Consider the following 16,783-nt stretch of genomic DNA (forward strand, 5'->3'; position numbering starts at 1 on the left):
TGAGAAGATTGTAAATAAAAAAAAGAATGTCAAGATATCGCTTGAGTGGCTTTTTGGTTTCTTTTCTTGTGCATCCGAACCACTAGCACGCCATCTGAAAGCGGTTTTAGCATAGAGGGAATGTAGTATTTCAACTTCACAATTTTTAATATTCAGTATGTATTTGAATATTGATGGTTGGTTCCTTTACTTGAAAGCTCAGATTTGATTATCATAATTTGTGTTTGAGGTTTACTGTACCATTATTATTCACACCTTAAAGTTTGCTTTGATTGTTCAACATTTACACTTTACCATTGCACACACTTTGTAACATTTTCTTTATCAAGTTTAAGGGTCTCTTTAACACTTAGTTTATTTTGTTATAAAGAGATCACCTATTTTGTTTAAATATTTTGTTATTGACTATTAACACTATTTTACTTCGTAATGTTGGTAAATTAAAATAAACTAGTTCAATAAAAAAATCCTATTATTCCTAAATGGTTAGTTAAAAAAATGTTCAAAAATGATCGATATCGAATGATATGAAACATTTTTGTGATATTATTTTTTGCTAATATTGCCCAGCCCTGTTCAATACTATCATATTTTCCCCCCGATAATGATGCATCACAATATCAGCAATATATCACAAGAAAAAGATCCACAATGTATCATGATATTTGTAAATGAGGAGGGGAAAAATGCATCAAAAACATATAAGATGTATTTGTTTATTAACAGCACAAATATATCAAAGAATTGCAACATTTATATATGTTCACTCTGCCATTACGAGAAGCGCCACCTCATGCAAATTACTATTTTGTCCTGGCCCTTCTGAATAATCAAATGTAATGTAAAATATAAACACTATACATTCTTCACTGCTGATCAACAATAATAATCCCAACTCCACATTGCAGATGCTGCGATGTGACTATTGCGAATGCACACATGGCGATATCGATGATGAAACGATATATTGTGCAGCACTAGTCCAAAGACATGCCCATAAGTGAATTGGATAAACTAAATTGGCCGTTTAGGAGTGTGTATGGGTGACAGCTGGAAGGACATCCACTTCATGAAATATATGCTGGAATAGTTGGTGGTTCATTCCGCTGTGGTGACCTCTGAAAAAGGGACTAAGCTGAAGGAAAATTAATGAAAAAAGATGAGTAGTTCTATCTTTGAAAATAAAGATACAGAGTCACCCTTTTTAAGGGAGCTAGATACAAAACCTTTCCAAATAAATAAATAAACATAATTTTAAAATTCATTGTATGCAATAAATAATCCTCTGACTGCCTCAAACCCCTAAAATGACAAAAAAAGTGCATTTTGTCCCCCAGATGATTATAAAATTAACATGTTATGCATATAATAAAACAGGAATGCACATAAAGCCTTAATTTCATGTTCATGCCTAAGCCATTACTTTGTGAGCTCAATCTAAATTTCAGCACCAGCACAATGACAGGATATCTAATCCATAACAAACATCCTAACAGGGAGTCAAAAAAATGACATAATATGCCTGAGTCACCGTCAAAAACCACCCCCGCCATTTTCCCAGGGCTGTAATTGTGACAAACAATCATCTATCATTTGCGAATGTGACGCTATACCAAATCCTGTAAATGTGGTTATGAGCATGCTTGCAAATCAGTTCGATTTCCTCTGTCTCTAAGCTAATGCGCTTATACATGTGTTTCGCCGCCACTCGCGTCACTGATGACAAATCAAGACACATATGCTGCAGCCAATTACCCATCTCCAGGTCTGACTGCTTGTGTTACACTGTCAAAATGTTATGCAATATTGAAATAACCCCAGTATAAGGGCCTCATTCTCTACATCTGCTATAGAGATATTTGCTTTTCTCAAATGACAGAGACATCAGCAAAACTGGTCCACTTGTGAATCGTTCATTCTTCTCCAGTTGTCAGACAATCAGCTCCTATATTGCACACATCTGTTTATGTCAAAGAATAGGATTTTGTCATATGTTTGGACTGAGAAATATAGCCATATAGACATAATCACATTACAGATCTCTAGATGTCTTTCTCTTTGTCTTCTATACCCTGTATTTAATGAATGCAATAGCAAAAACATCACTTATCACTGTCGACAAAGTCATAAGAGATTTGATTTATTTCACTTTATTAATTTTAATTCACGAAAATAATCACAGGGTAGTGTGACTAGAAGCCAATAAATATGTGAATCATCCTTCAATTTGGTAATTTTTGTACCACTACATTTTACACAGATCTTTGATAAAAATACAACATTGTGAGGCTTGTTATTACTCAATAATAACTACTTTTTGTGCTGCACTTGGTAAACGAAGTCTATTCAAATTCTATTATTTCTATAGCGCTTTTACAATGTAGATTGTGTCAAAGCAACTTAACATAGAAGTTCTAGTCAATCGAAATTGAAACTGTGTCAGTCCAGTTTTCAGAGTTGAAGTTCAGTATAGTTCAGTTCAGTGTGGTTTAATTTTCAATGCTGAAAGTCCAAACACTGAAGAGCAAATCCATCAACCACAGCTCCACAAGTTACACTAAGGGCTTCCGGTAGTACTCAGAATAGCAAAGTCCACTAAAGGAGATCAGCCCTTCTCATTTATGGCCCCTAAACTTTGGAATAGCCTTCTTGGTAATGTCCGAGACACACTCAAATGTACATATATCAATATGTTATTGAACTTAAATGGTTTGTTGTAATTGGTTTCCTCAAATGGTTTAACTTATTTGGATTTACAGTGTATATGTTCAAGAAATAACAATAATAATAGCCTACTCATATTAACCATTAAATGTGCACTACTTGAAAAAAAAATTTGGCCCACATGGATAGAATAATATACTGACACAACTCTGATAAATATTATGATAACCTGTGAAAATGAGAACATATGGATAAAAAGGTCAACCAGGTGATTATTAACCTTTATTTTACATCTACAGAATCGTGTGAAATTCGTGATCTTTATTATAAGCAACAAAAAACAATGTGATTCTCATTTTAGCCAGAATCATGCAGCACTACTAATAACTGTACATTTTATGGGTCATTACATAATTGTTTGCCCATTAAATAAATACATCCATATGTAATATTTATTTAAAGTGTTTTTTAATATTCTCTCTTTTATCTAGTGAAAATTATTAACTTCCATTTATAAGGTTCAGCCATAATTTAAAAAATCTGATCGCATAATGTCTATTTGCATATATATATATATATATATATATATATATATATATATATATATATATATATATATATATATATATATAATATAATATATATATATATATATATATATATATATATATATATAATATAATATATATATATATATATATATATATATATATATATATATATATATATATATGATATATATATATGATATATATTTGATAGATATATATATATATATATATATATATATATATATATATATATATATATATATATATATATATATATATATATATATATAATATAATATATATATATGATATATATATATATATGATATATATGATATATATATATATATATATATATATATATATATATATATATATATATATATATATATATATATATATATATATATATATTTTACGTGTGTCTGATTTAGTTTGTATTCATAAATACAATACATCCTCAAGACTGTTTTATAATAGTGGGTTTCAATTTAAAGGCTCTGACTTTTAGTCGTCCTTCCTGTCTACCTGTGCCACCTTTGAAAATGTCTTACAGTGACTGTGCTCAACAAAGCCTTATACCTTATTCAAGAAATGTGATTCTCAAGTGTGCGCTTCCTGTTACCTGAACCCTTTTCAATTTGTCTGAGAACCCCACGAAAGCTCCGGCTTCTGTTTGTGAATATAAAACAAAGGCCCATGTCTCAAGCACAAGCTGACCAGAAATCAAAGATGCTCACTTCAAAATGGCAAAGCCCCATGTCCCTAGTGCTTCTTAAAAGGCAAAGTCACCCTGCCTGTCCATTCTGTAACACCTCTGTTTTTAATTTTCTCTGATGTTTGGGTGTCTAAAGTTATAAAAGACAATACTGGGAGAATATGGACTTAAAGGATGCCTGTGAAATCTGGAATAAGAAAAGGTAGAGGTGACAGAATGAGGGAGAAATAACGGCTCACTGAGAGGAGTGTAATCCCAGCCTGGAGCAAGGTCCTAACAAAGAGTTTACAGCTACCTGATAAGGCCGTGAAACAACAGTGTGACTCTCTGTGCTCTTTCGTTTGGGGCATGGAGATAATTCTGGAGATTGGGGTGTGTGCTGAACGTGGCGTACACTGATGGGAGAGATTGTACAAGGGTAAATGAGTTTTACAGTAGAGAGCTGAGACTGGTATCTGGAATCATTTGGCTCACTCAATTAACATTAGCATAGAGCACCTGCTCACCAATGACAACAAGCCGTCTTCCCACACACAGAGACAGAGAAAAAAACGATTTATCTGTGTTGCAACCAGTGTCAGTGAATGTAAAAGGTGAAATTAAAGTATGATGGCCTAACAACAGGGTTCTTGCACCCTTCCAAAGTAAAATGTATGCACTAGAGATCTGTGCGAGAATTAAATTTTAATCCCACTCCCGCCAGGTTTTATACCGCACACGACTGCTCCTACCGTATATATTCAGTCTTTGTCAACTGCTTCCCGACCTGCCCCGTTTCTTCCTGACCTGACCGTTCCTGCTAAATTTAGATCTGTTTTTCAAAATCTCACATTAAAATTGGGCACTATTAGAGAGAGAGATAACAGATAAAACTGTAGGTTGTGCAAGGATTGTAGGCTAAATGTCAGTTTTGTTTGCACCTATGTCACGGGTCAAACTCAGTTCCAAAAGGGCCGCAGCTCTGCACAGTTTAGTTCCAACCCTAATTAAACACACCTGATCAAACTAATTAAGTCCTTCAGGCTTGTTTGAAACCTACAGGTGTGTTGGAGCAGGGTTGGAACTAAACTGTGCAGGGCTTCGGCCCTCCAGGAATTGAGTTTGACACCCCTGCCCTATGTGATGAGACATGAGTGCCGCGTGACATGCAGTAAGGTTTGTGGCTGGTGAGGCACCGACTCTTTCAAAGTCAGATTTATAAACATATCCACTCAATATGTTTGCCAACTACCGATTGTGTTTTATACATCATATCAGCATTATTTCTATACAAGTAGCAGGTACATATTGGGACATAAAAGAATGTATAGCGATTAAATATGCCTCCCAAAAACACCCAGCTACAAAGTCCAGTCAGCATATTACAAGTGACACACACAAGGGAAATTAATATTACATTTAATTATAGTAATTTTAGCAATTTAATAATTAGGCACTGAAATCAGAATGTGAAAACGTATATCCTAAACAAATAAATAAGTTTAATAATAAATGTTAACAAAAAGTGCAAGTAACCAAGGCTGCGATATCTACTACCAGATCTATTTTCAGTTGTCAGGCACCAACATGAAAATATACTATAGTAATTCATATTATACTGACACTGACACCTCAAATAGAGCTAAAATGTTGCTAGAATTGTTTTTTATGTATGGACGATACACATTGCATAACCAAAAATTATTTAGATCATCTCCAGTATTACGCGACAAGTTGATATATTGATTATTGTGACAGTCCTACATATGCAGACTCCATAGTTTTAATTTTATGCAAAAGTCGAAAATTCTAATTATAAAGAAAGCAACACAATTACACTTCCAAGAAGTTAAGCACTTTATCCAATATCGAAACACTTTTCAAACCTTGAAAACACCAAATTAAAATTCAAGCTTTTAAATTTTGTAGATAAATGACAAATACAATTGCAAATGGCTATTTTGTAACATTCTAATATATAAACAAAATTACGAAAAGAAGCTACAACTTCATAATTCACCATTTCAAAGCAAAACAGGACAGCGCTTGATTTTATCCATCAGGAATTGCTTGGGTTGTGAAAAGGGGGAGTTGTGAATAAATCCAGACCTGAATGCTTATTGCATTCTGATGAACGATTACAAAGACAGGCAGGTGGTGACAGGTCTTGGTCATCTGCAGACAACCTCAGATAGAGATCAGACAGTGTAGGTGGAGTCCTCTCAGACCAGTCACAACTCTAATACCTGCCCTTCTGTAATCATTTCAGACCACACACACACACACACACACACACACACACAAACAGCCCATATCCGAGGCCTGTCACTTATCAGAGTCAACAAACACATTTCCTGTGACATGCTCACTGATGACATCTCTAAGAGGAAATCACATAAGCATCACATGAGCTTCTCCGTATGTGAAATACATGTACAAATTAACCATGCAATTTTTAAATATTACCTAAATTGGTTTACATGTGTTCCAGATATGTCAATTTTAGCATGTGAATCTCATATGATGGTTATGTGGCTATCTTTAAGAGATTATTAATTCCAAGGTAAAGCTAAAAAAATCATACCTCATATTTTTTTCTACATTGTGCTAAATATATGTATTTTTCTAATTGTATGTTGTCCAACTAAACAATGGTAAAATTAAATGCATTGAACTAATTTAATAAAATATAATATGTGTGAATACCATCCTATCTTTCTTCGAGGAACATTGTTTTTAAAGATTTTCAATAATTTTCTCACATATTTTTCAGCAAACTGGCGATCTTCGGTCCATCTTTGCTCCTAAAGGAATCGACCTTGGACGCTGCTTTTGTACCAAATCATAATTACAATCATCTGTTCCAAATCACATTATTATATAACCAATACACCTCATTACTAACCCTAAACTGCTCCTGTCTCAACTTTTGGAATGTGTTGCAGGCCTGAATGACATGTAAATTATCTATATGTACAACTGAAATGAAGTTGACCAGACAAAACATGAAATAGTTTGTGTCCATATTGTCTGCAATGAAATACAAGTCAAAGTAAATTTGAAAATCAAAACTTTCTTTTTTTTGTTTGGATTTTTCATACTATCCCAACTTCTTCTGATTTGGGGTTATAATATAACAAAACAAAACATAATCTAATCTAATCTAATCTAATCTAATCTAATATAATGTAATATAATATAATATAATATAATATAATGTAATAAAAATAATATAATATAATATAATATAATATAATATAATATAATATAATATAATATAATATAATATAATATAATATAATATAATATAATATAATATAATAATGAAATTATCTAGGCTTATGATGTTATCATATTTTCATGTTGCGATTAATTGCTGTTTCCTTAATTATAGTATTTAATTAGAGTATATTGAATTGTCCAGGATATCAATATTGTGCATGTTCATTTTCACAATATATTAAATTTTTGCATTTAGGCATGACTAAATTTAACCATGTACATATCTGCTGTGCAACACATTATGTTAAAATCATCACATTTTACAATCTAAAACTAAAGCAAGCAGAAGGTAAATTTACTTTTTAAAATAACAAACTATTTTGATAACTCTTATTACAATAGTCACTGTAAGTTTCAAATTCTACATATTTTGGCTTGGGGCAAATTTCGTATGGCAGTACTTGCTGACTGAAATTTTTGACGTTTAGAAGTAACAAGCATACAGAAGCCTCATGCACCCCTGACAGCTAAAAGGGAATATTTTTATGACTTTCTAACATTTACAGATGGAGAAAATGTGAACTCCAAGTTACATATTAAGAAAAACTTTGCATCTCACATTAACACATTAAACTGTGCAAGTAGCATATCTGTCAGCAAGACATCGAGTCACTTCACACAACAACTATTAATTATATAAATTCTTTATCTTTAGTTATTTTAAATCCCCTTACAGTCTACATGAACCAGAAGCTGCGAACGTTATTATTTAAATTTTTTTCGCATTGTGACGCAGTTCCTAGAAAAATATAATATTAAATGAGAAAAAGTGGGTGTGGCTTGTTTTTATACTGCGAGCTGATTGAATAAAGTAAAGAAGGCGTTTCATTCAGAATGTTGGGAAATGTGTTTTAGAAGAGTTATTACAACCTAACAGACATCTTCTCCTCGCCATTTCTGTTTGTTTTCAAAACTGACGGTTGAGGGGTGGAGTTAAGTATGTTACCTCGATACCTCAATACCTAAAACATACGTAATCTTACAATTTAACTGAAAAAAAAACAGAAAGTGCATTTTTTACTATTCAATTAAAGTTGAATAGGGCAAACTTTTTTCTTAATGACACGTACAAATTATTGTTCTGCACAAAATTAGCAGTGAGGTAACAAAAACATATGGTTAGTTTTGATTTCATTTTTAATATAAAGCACAACACATTTTTGCCAGATTTATATCAATTATTCTATATTGATATAAAGAGTATTTCCTCATACTAGGGCTGCACGATATTGGAAAAATCTAACATTGTAATATTTTTTACTCTTCAATATGCACTCACTGGCCACTTTATTAGGTACACCTTACTAGTACCAGGTTGGACCCCCTTTATCCTTCAGAACTGCGTTATTCCTTTGTGGCACACATTCAGCAAGGCACTGGAAATATACTTCAGTCGTTATGAGTGGTTATTTGAGTGAACTGATAGAAAGGCAACAGTTAAACCAGTCTGGCCATTCTCCTCTGACCTCTGGCATCAATAAGGCATTTACGCTCCCAGAACTGCCATTCACTGGATATTTTCTCTTTTTCTGACCATTCTCTATAAACCCTAGAGATGGTTGTGCTTGAAAATCCCAATAGAACAGCTGAAATACTCAGACCAGCCCGTCTAGCACCAACAACCATGCCACATTCAGTCACTTCAAATCTTCAGTTCAATTCAAATCACCTTTCTTCCCCATTCTAATGCTCAGTTTTAACTGCAGAAGATCGTATTGACCACGTCTACACACCTAAACGCATTGAGCTGCTGCAGTCTGATTAGAAATTTGTGTTAAGGAGGAGTTGTACCTAATAAAGTGGCCAGTGAGTGTATATTGCGATATGAATACAATTTCACCAGATGACTAAATATTTCTATTTGGAAAGAGTTTATAAAATTAGACTGATCGGGATGATTCTGCAGTGGGGGTGCATCTCCATAAAATCGAATAAACAATCTATATATACAATCAAGAAACAGATACAATTGAAATAAACTGTTTCATTGTTTTCCGATTCTAGCAATATTCAGTTACAGTAACTGACTAATAAAATTTAAATAATTAAATAAAATTAATTCTTGTTAAAGTCACTTATTATGCCTGAATGCCTTTAAAATCATTATAGGCATCCAAAACACAAGCAAATTATGAATTATCATACCAACTCAATGTTGCATATACAGTAAATGATCACATTGCGATGCTGAAATGATATATTGTGCAGCCCTACCTCATACCATAACATTAAACATAAAATGTAAAATGATATATTGTAGAACTCGATAAAGCACTTAGGCCTACTATGAGGCAAAGAGTCTATAAATAAAAAAATAAATAAAAATGTATCATTCGCATTCATCCTAATGGTGGTTGCACAACTAGAACTGCAGCAGTATGTGATTTGTAGTGCCTAGTTTACACTAACCAGCCAAACCCTGAGCCACTATTGCACGCTGATATGAACATCCGCATCATGTTAGACAGTTAGTTCACTAAGTTACTATTTGTTTTGAGAATAATGAAATGAAACATTATGATTACAAAAAAACAGTATGAGGGACGATAATTAAATGGTAAAACAGCTCAAATAAGCCGTCCGCTGTATTCGCTGTGAATTAAAAGCAGACGTTTATCAGTGTAAAATGCTATTAGGGATTTGAAGACAGGTACGAAGCTGACTGGCGCTGAATATGAGCTCACATCCAGGAGAGTGAAGAACATTCACTGCTCCGATTAGATGACTGGTTGTTAATTAAAAACCCTTCATACTAATAAAATCCCTTCTAACTCCTCCCAGAGCACAACTTGAAAGACCTCTCGAGATGTTTGGGCTATGCTCCTTTTTCACCAAATAAAATGAATGGCATTGAAATGAGGGCTCATTGCTCCGCAGTTAAAAGCAGACAGAGAACAGAGCGGAATGCTAATTTGCTAAAGTTCTAACGCCGGCTGCTTTAATAAAGAGCAGTCTATCAGTGTCAACACACACCCTTATCTGACATTACTGCGGCTCGGGGACTGGGAATGAGCTCCAGCGTCATAAAAAATAAAAATAAAATTGCGGAGAGTGCCGGGGAACAAAACGACAAGAAAACATTCCCAAAGTCACGGAGCTGTTATGACTGGGCAGATGCACAGGTGAAGCAGAAGGCTGAGGAAAGCTTAGTCATTATGTCTTTATATGTGAATTTAGACATTGATTAAGTCCCGTTCACGCCAAACATGATAAATATAAATATATATGTGTCCACACAGACGCACGATAACGATCTGTTTATCATTAAGCTATTCAGTATTAGGACATCACGGTGGACCAGTGGGTAGCACGATAGCCTCACAGCAAGAAGGTTGCTGGTTCGAGCCTCGGCTGGGTCAGCTGGCAAATTGCCATAGTATATGTGTGTGAATGAGTGTGTATGGGTGTTTCCCAGTGATGGGTTGCAGCTGGAAGGGAATCTGCTGTGTAAAACATATGCTGGATAAGTTGGCAGTTCATTCCGCTGTAGCAACCCCAGATTAATAAAGTGAATAAGCCGAAAAGAAAATGAATGAATGAATGTATTCTGCATTATCCTTTGTAACCAGCAGTTGTCCTCACTGTGCTATTATCGCATCTAAACATACTATAGGGCTTGTTATGTGTAATCTAATCAAATAGTTAATTTACCAATTGTAATCAGTTTTCCTGCATTTTCAACACAAAGATGCTGAAACTAGCACTGGATTCCTGCTGTACAGGTTATTTTTAAACTTCCATTTGCCAGAATGAGTTTCATAACTTACATATATTTTTAAATCATTTATAACCAATTGTTTCCACAATAGTCATTATCTTCAAATAATTATTTAAATTAGGGCTTAACATCAAGCAGTGTGCTTCTCAACAGTGTCGCCTGTATCTTTATATTGCGCATGATCTTACATTTTCAATGGATTCTGACTGGCTGTCAGTATTTTATGGTTAATCAGCTGGGGAAAATCATTCTAAAAAGCAATTCTAACAATATCTTTCTTCTGAATCCTTCTCGTTGTAGTTGTGGCAAAGTGTTGCAAACTTGTATTTCACAATAAAATTTATAGTGCGATTCCATAGTAAGCATGCTGTATTGTTTGAGGTTTCTACATTTCTTTTTCTATGTTCGGTCTGGCAAGGTCACAATGTCTGCAAGAAAAAAAACTCAGAAAAGCCGCTTTATAGAAATTGAAGTGTAACTCCAACTGAAAGCAATACTGACCCTGGTTTTCATGTTTAGCAATAGCATCAGGATGTTTGCTAACAGTATACAATTACACTTACGTACTCCCAGGGCCATTTATATCTACGATTATATTTAGACGCAGCATATTGGTGTTTCATAACACCTAGTTTTTAATGAGTGGGTTGTTATCCCAAATCTCAACCCCCTACCTGGAGGACCAGGATATACACACATACACTACTGACAATTTAGCTTACCCAGTTCACCTATAGCACATGTCTTGACTGGGGGAAACCGGAACACCGAAAGGAAACCCATGCGAACACGTGAAAAACATGCAAACTCCACACAGAAATGGCAACTGGCAATTTGCTGTGAGGTGACAGCGTTACTCACTGCGCCACCATGTCACCCATATAGTAACAGTCTTAATCCAAACCTTAATTACTATTAAAATGGGAAAAACTGACTCTAATTAAGCAGTTGCAGCTAACTTTATCCCATATTCATTTTCTACTTGAATACTAAATGTCTTAATTTAGTACAAAATGTGTTTTTATTTATGGATTAAAAAGTATACTGAAAAGAATTATATTTCTGTTATATTTATTTTTAATTGCATCTTAAAATATATAGGACTTTACAGACCTGAAACTTGCCTATAGCACTTATTCATTGTTGCTCTTATAGTTGTGTAAATTGCTTCCTTGTCCTCATTTGTAAGTCGCTTTGGATAAAAGCGTCTGCTAAATGACTAAATGTAATGTAAATGTAAATATTTAAATAAGTTTATCTGTACTTAAAAATTAATTCCATTCATTCATTTTCCTTCGGGATTTATTGTGTATGGCTTTACAGCCAGAGCGCTTCAAAATCATGAGGGGGTCTCTCCACAAAACCACCAGTGTCCAGCATCCACTTGGAGGATGCGACGGCAGTCACAGGACATTGGTGTCAGTGCGCTCACCACACACCAGCTATCGGTGGAGTGGAGAGACAGTGATAAAGCTAATTCGGTGGATGGGGATAATTGGTAGGCCATGATTGTAAGGGTCTATTAAGGGACTTTGGCACCGGGGATACACTGAAGTGCCATGGGATTCTTAATGACCACAGACAGGACCTTGGTTTAACGTTTCATCCGACGTCTCGTCCTGGTTTGGCATAGGTAGCACCATCTTTTTTGGGGGGGGGATTTATTTTTGGCATTTTTTGCCTTTATTAGATAGGACAGTATTTAGACAGGAAGCGAAGTTGGAGAGAGAGAGGGGGTAGGGTAGGGAAATGTTCTCGAGCCGGGATTCGTTCTCGGGACGCCCTGACGTGCTACTGCACCATATGTCGACGCGCTAACCACTAGGCTATTGCGCCGACAGGTGGCACCGTTTTTAATGCGGCACAAAATACTTGGGCCAGATGTAAATTGTAGTATTTGGCCCAGATGTTAAAAATTACTATGTGGGCCATATAAGTTTGGCCTATCTTGACCCACATTTAAAATAAATTTTCATTATTTTTTAAATAAAGAGAAAATTATCTACCAGTCAGGTCGCTTAAAGAAAAAGCATGCGCATAGCACACCTAAAGCACAATGATTCATGGGTTGATCAATTTCATTGCAGTCGTGACACACCAACATATCTGGCCCAGTTCAGGCTTGGTTATTGGTTATTAACTTGACTGAGACATGGCCCAGATATTGGAGCCAGACTTGGTCCAGTCGTACTGTAATTCACTGCGGCATGTGGGCCAAGCAAAAGCTAAATGTGTGGGCCAGAGCTGGGACAAACATATCTGACATAATTCTGAAGTGGACAGCTAACTTTAATTGGCTAATATTTATTATTCAAGGTCATTTGTTTTAAACAAAGCCAGCAAGGAAAAGTACAAAAGGTGACAAACCTCCACCTGGACTGACTTTACATAGATATAGAGCTAGCAGTCTTACACACTGAGAGAGCATCAGAGGATGAAGTCTGGTTTAACAATCTAACGACTGTCTGCTGGGCCTCAGCCATAACAACCCTCTTCCTCGCTTTGATCCCATGGATGTAAACGGCAGATCCTGCTGCGCAACTGCAGCCTCTAATGCCATCTTGTTTCCAGTATTTTCTTGCCTAAACAGCAGTGACGATGTGGACATTAACATAATTCTGTCTCCCTACCGGCGAACAACAATTTAGTTGTCAGATCCTAAAGTGCAAGGCAGGCTGAAACGCTAGCCTGTTATATTGGAAGATGTGCAGCGCTGAGCCCAGCTGAGGGGGCAGCCAATTACTACAGCAGCCCTGATCAGGAGAAAGCAACTCTCCAGTCAGGTGCATGAGGGGAAGAAAGTAAAGAATAGACAGAGGACCAAGAGAGTATAATAGATAGCCTATAGAAAGAGCTCCCACAAACAGAGAGCGAGTTAGAGAGAAACGAGAAACTAGTGGAGGGACAAAAAAGGTTTTTCTGCTTCGGCTTGCCACCCACTCAGAAGGGAATTCTCTCATTAGAAGGGCAGGTAGGACTGGAAAAAAAATATATCACAGCAGCAGGTCTTGACACAGCTGTGCCTACAGACACGGCTCGTTTCCAGCTCACAACTTCTAACTGTTGGATTGTGGGAGTTGGGGGGGTTTGAAGTGGGATGGGCCCCAGTCCAACACTTACTAACTGCAAACACAGAATTTCCCAAAAGACATGTTGCTGCTTTTTTTTGCTTTTCTGAGATGCCTGTGGTGATCTCTTCAAACGGGGCTGTTTATTATTTCAGGGAGGACAACTGCCTTCTTTGCCAGTCTGTCGCCTTCGTGTCAGCTACAAAATACTGACATGTTACTTACTGCGTTAGGAATTTGGTCTTCTCCAGTACTCAACTGATAAATCAAGCAAATACTTTGGGGGATAGTGGGTATGGTCTTTTAATTGTTGCTCTACATCAGTATGCAGCAGACATCTCTTGCTGCTCTTGATTAAAATAACAACAACAAAAAAAACAGGTAAAGAAAAATAGATATACAGGCGGGTGATATACAAGCAGGCACATATTAAACTGACAGAAATTTGTCAATCCATCTCTTGAAATATTGTCTCCATGACTATTACACTCTAGTTAAATTGCAGTGTTCAATCATAAAAATATATCATTTGCATGTATTTTTAAGTTTTATCCTGATTAAACATTGAAGTACAATAGAATAATAAAAGAGTCCTGTTATAAAATATAAAAGTCTTTTTCACACTGTTACCACAACTGTCCAAAGTATTCAAGACGATTAGAGCTGTCGCGAAAGCCACAATATACAAACACCAGCTATTAACAAGCCAACAGCCCACACCCATGGGTAGTAGTAGTAGTCTCAAAATGGGAAAATAGAACTTTCAGTGCTTAATTTGTAAATTAATAATTTACTAAATTAAAATTTAAATAAAAACTGGAAATAAAAGTCACTGTGACCGACATCCACCACACAGTTTCAGTTTTCCTGGAACATGACGCCATTAAACGGTGATAGCGCAAAAAAAGAGCATCACATTTCTGAAGAATCTTTAATTATTTTGTGGCACAACGATATACTGTAGGTCAGTCATGGATAGGCATGGGCCTGACAGTATGATAACCTTTGATAAAAAAATATCATGGTTCCATAGTTTCACGGTATTGTGATTACTCCTCTAAAATATATTCATTTTACAAGTCTGAGTAAAAAACAAGAACTTTTTTTCCCCTTAGAACAGAATATATTTTTTTGAGAAACATTTTAAATATTTGGCGACGCAGTGGCGCAGTAGGTAGTGCTGTCGCCTCACAGCAAGAAGGTCGCTGTTCAAGCTTCGGCTGGCTCATTTGGCGCTTCTATGTTGAGTTTGCATCTTCTCCCTGCCTTCGCGTGAGTTTTCTCAGGGTGCTCCGGTTTTCCCCACAGTCCAAAAACATGCGTTACAGGTGAATTGGGTTGCCTAAATTGTCTGTAGTGTATGAGTGTGAATGAGTGTGTGTGTGGTTGTTTCCCAGAGATGGGTTGCGGCTGAAAGGGCATCCGCTGCATAAAAACATGCTGGAAAAGTTGGCGATTTATTCCACTGCGGCAATCCTGGATTAATAAAGGGACTAAGCTGAAAAGAAAATGAATGAATGAATTTTAAATATTTTGGAGCAGTAAACATGTCAGGCTAAATAATTAAAATAAATTTACTTGTGCTGTCTTTATTTGTTTTAAAAACACAGATTACTTTAAAATTTAAAACAGCATCTTTGGGTATGTTTTCTGCTTGAGGTACTGTTGTCCTAAAAAAACAAAAAAAAAACGAAAATAAAAAATCTTACACATACCTTAGGTATATGGTATACACGGTATAGCAGTATACGGTATAACGATATAGCAGAAAATTTGGCTGTTTTAAAACCTTGACTTTTCCAAACCGTGGTATACCTTGAAAACAGTTATCGTCCCATGCCTGGTGGTTAATAAAAACATGTAGCTACAAACATAAATCTTATGAACAATCATTATTCAGTTCACTCATTATGTGCCAAGTAAAAAAAATAATAAGTAAATGACTTTAGCTAATATTTATATGTTTTCTGGCTGATCCGTCTCCCGCTATCCTGATCCAGGGTTGCAGTTTCATCTTCTAGAGATCAGGCTCATTATCAGATTTACTTGTGGTTTTAAATAATCAAAATATGCTTGACTGCCTCTTTGCCACTTTGAAAATATAAATGTTATTTAGTAGGCCACTATGACATTATTTATTTTCACTGCTCACTTTGCTCGAAACAATCACTAACCAATAAGAGTGATTGTAAATGTAAGAAAGCTGATTGGCTGAACTTGCGCATGGTGACTACCATCGTGTGTGTGTACACACAATCCACGCAGCCTTCGCTTGCACTCATTCACATACTCTCTCCCTCTCTCACACACATATACACAGCTCAAATTAAGCATTGGGTACTTCCAACATGCAGCAACACTGACCAATACAAACAAACTGACCAATGAAGTGCATCGGCTGGCCGATGGCTTGGTTTGTCAAGCCCTTAATTTATTTATTTTTTTTGGTAGAAAATATAATTTACACAAATAATATATCCAAACTTTTCATTTAATCATTCAGTTTCCTTCAGCTTAGTCCCTTATTTATCAGGGGTCACCACAGCGGAATGAACCGCCAACTATTCTATCATATGTGTTACTTAGCGGATGTCCTTCTAGCTACTCAATTCATCTATAGCGTATGTGTTTGGACTGTGGGGGAAACCCACACGAACATGGAGAGAACATGCAAACTTCATACAGAAATGCCAACTGGCCCAGCTGGGACTCCAACCATTTAAACAATAACAATGAGCATAAAAATTTATAACATGCCTCACTGTCATTTAAAATATGTAATACATAATGACACAACACTAGA

At 35.6% G+C, this 16,783-nt stretch overlaps 1 protein-coding gene and 1 long non-coding RNA gene across 42 annotated transcripts in view; one reads left to right on the plus strand and one right to left on the minus strand.

Annotated features, from left to right (window-relative positions):
* The window catches only part of camta1a (calmodulin binding transcription activator 1a), a 641,759-nt gene that overhangs the window by 605,666 nt on the left and 19,310 nt on the right, over positions 1-16,783 (minus strand). The gene's annotated exons all lie outside the window — the stretch shown is intronic.
* Positions 12,153-16,186, plus strand: LOC141380515 (uncharacterized). The gene is made up of 3 exons (XR_015523749.1): positions 12,153-12,376; positions 12,658-13,001; positions 13,074-16,186. It is a non-coding gene; the product is annotated as an uncharacterized LOC141380515 (long non-coding RNA).

This window comes from Danio rerio, chromosome 23 (assembly GCF_052040795.2).
Source record: "Danio rerio strain M-AB ecotype USA chromosome 23, GRCz13ab, whole genome shotgun sequence".
Classification (NCBI taxonomy): Eukaryota; Metazoa; Chordata; class Actinopteri; order Cypriniformes; family Danionidae; genus Danio; species Danio rerio.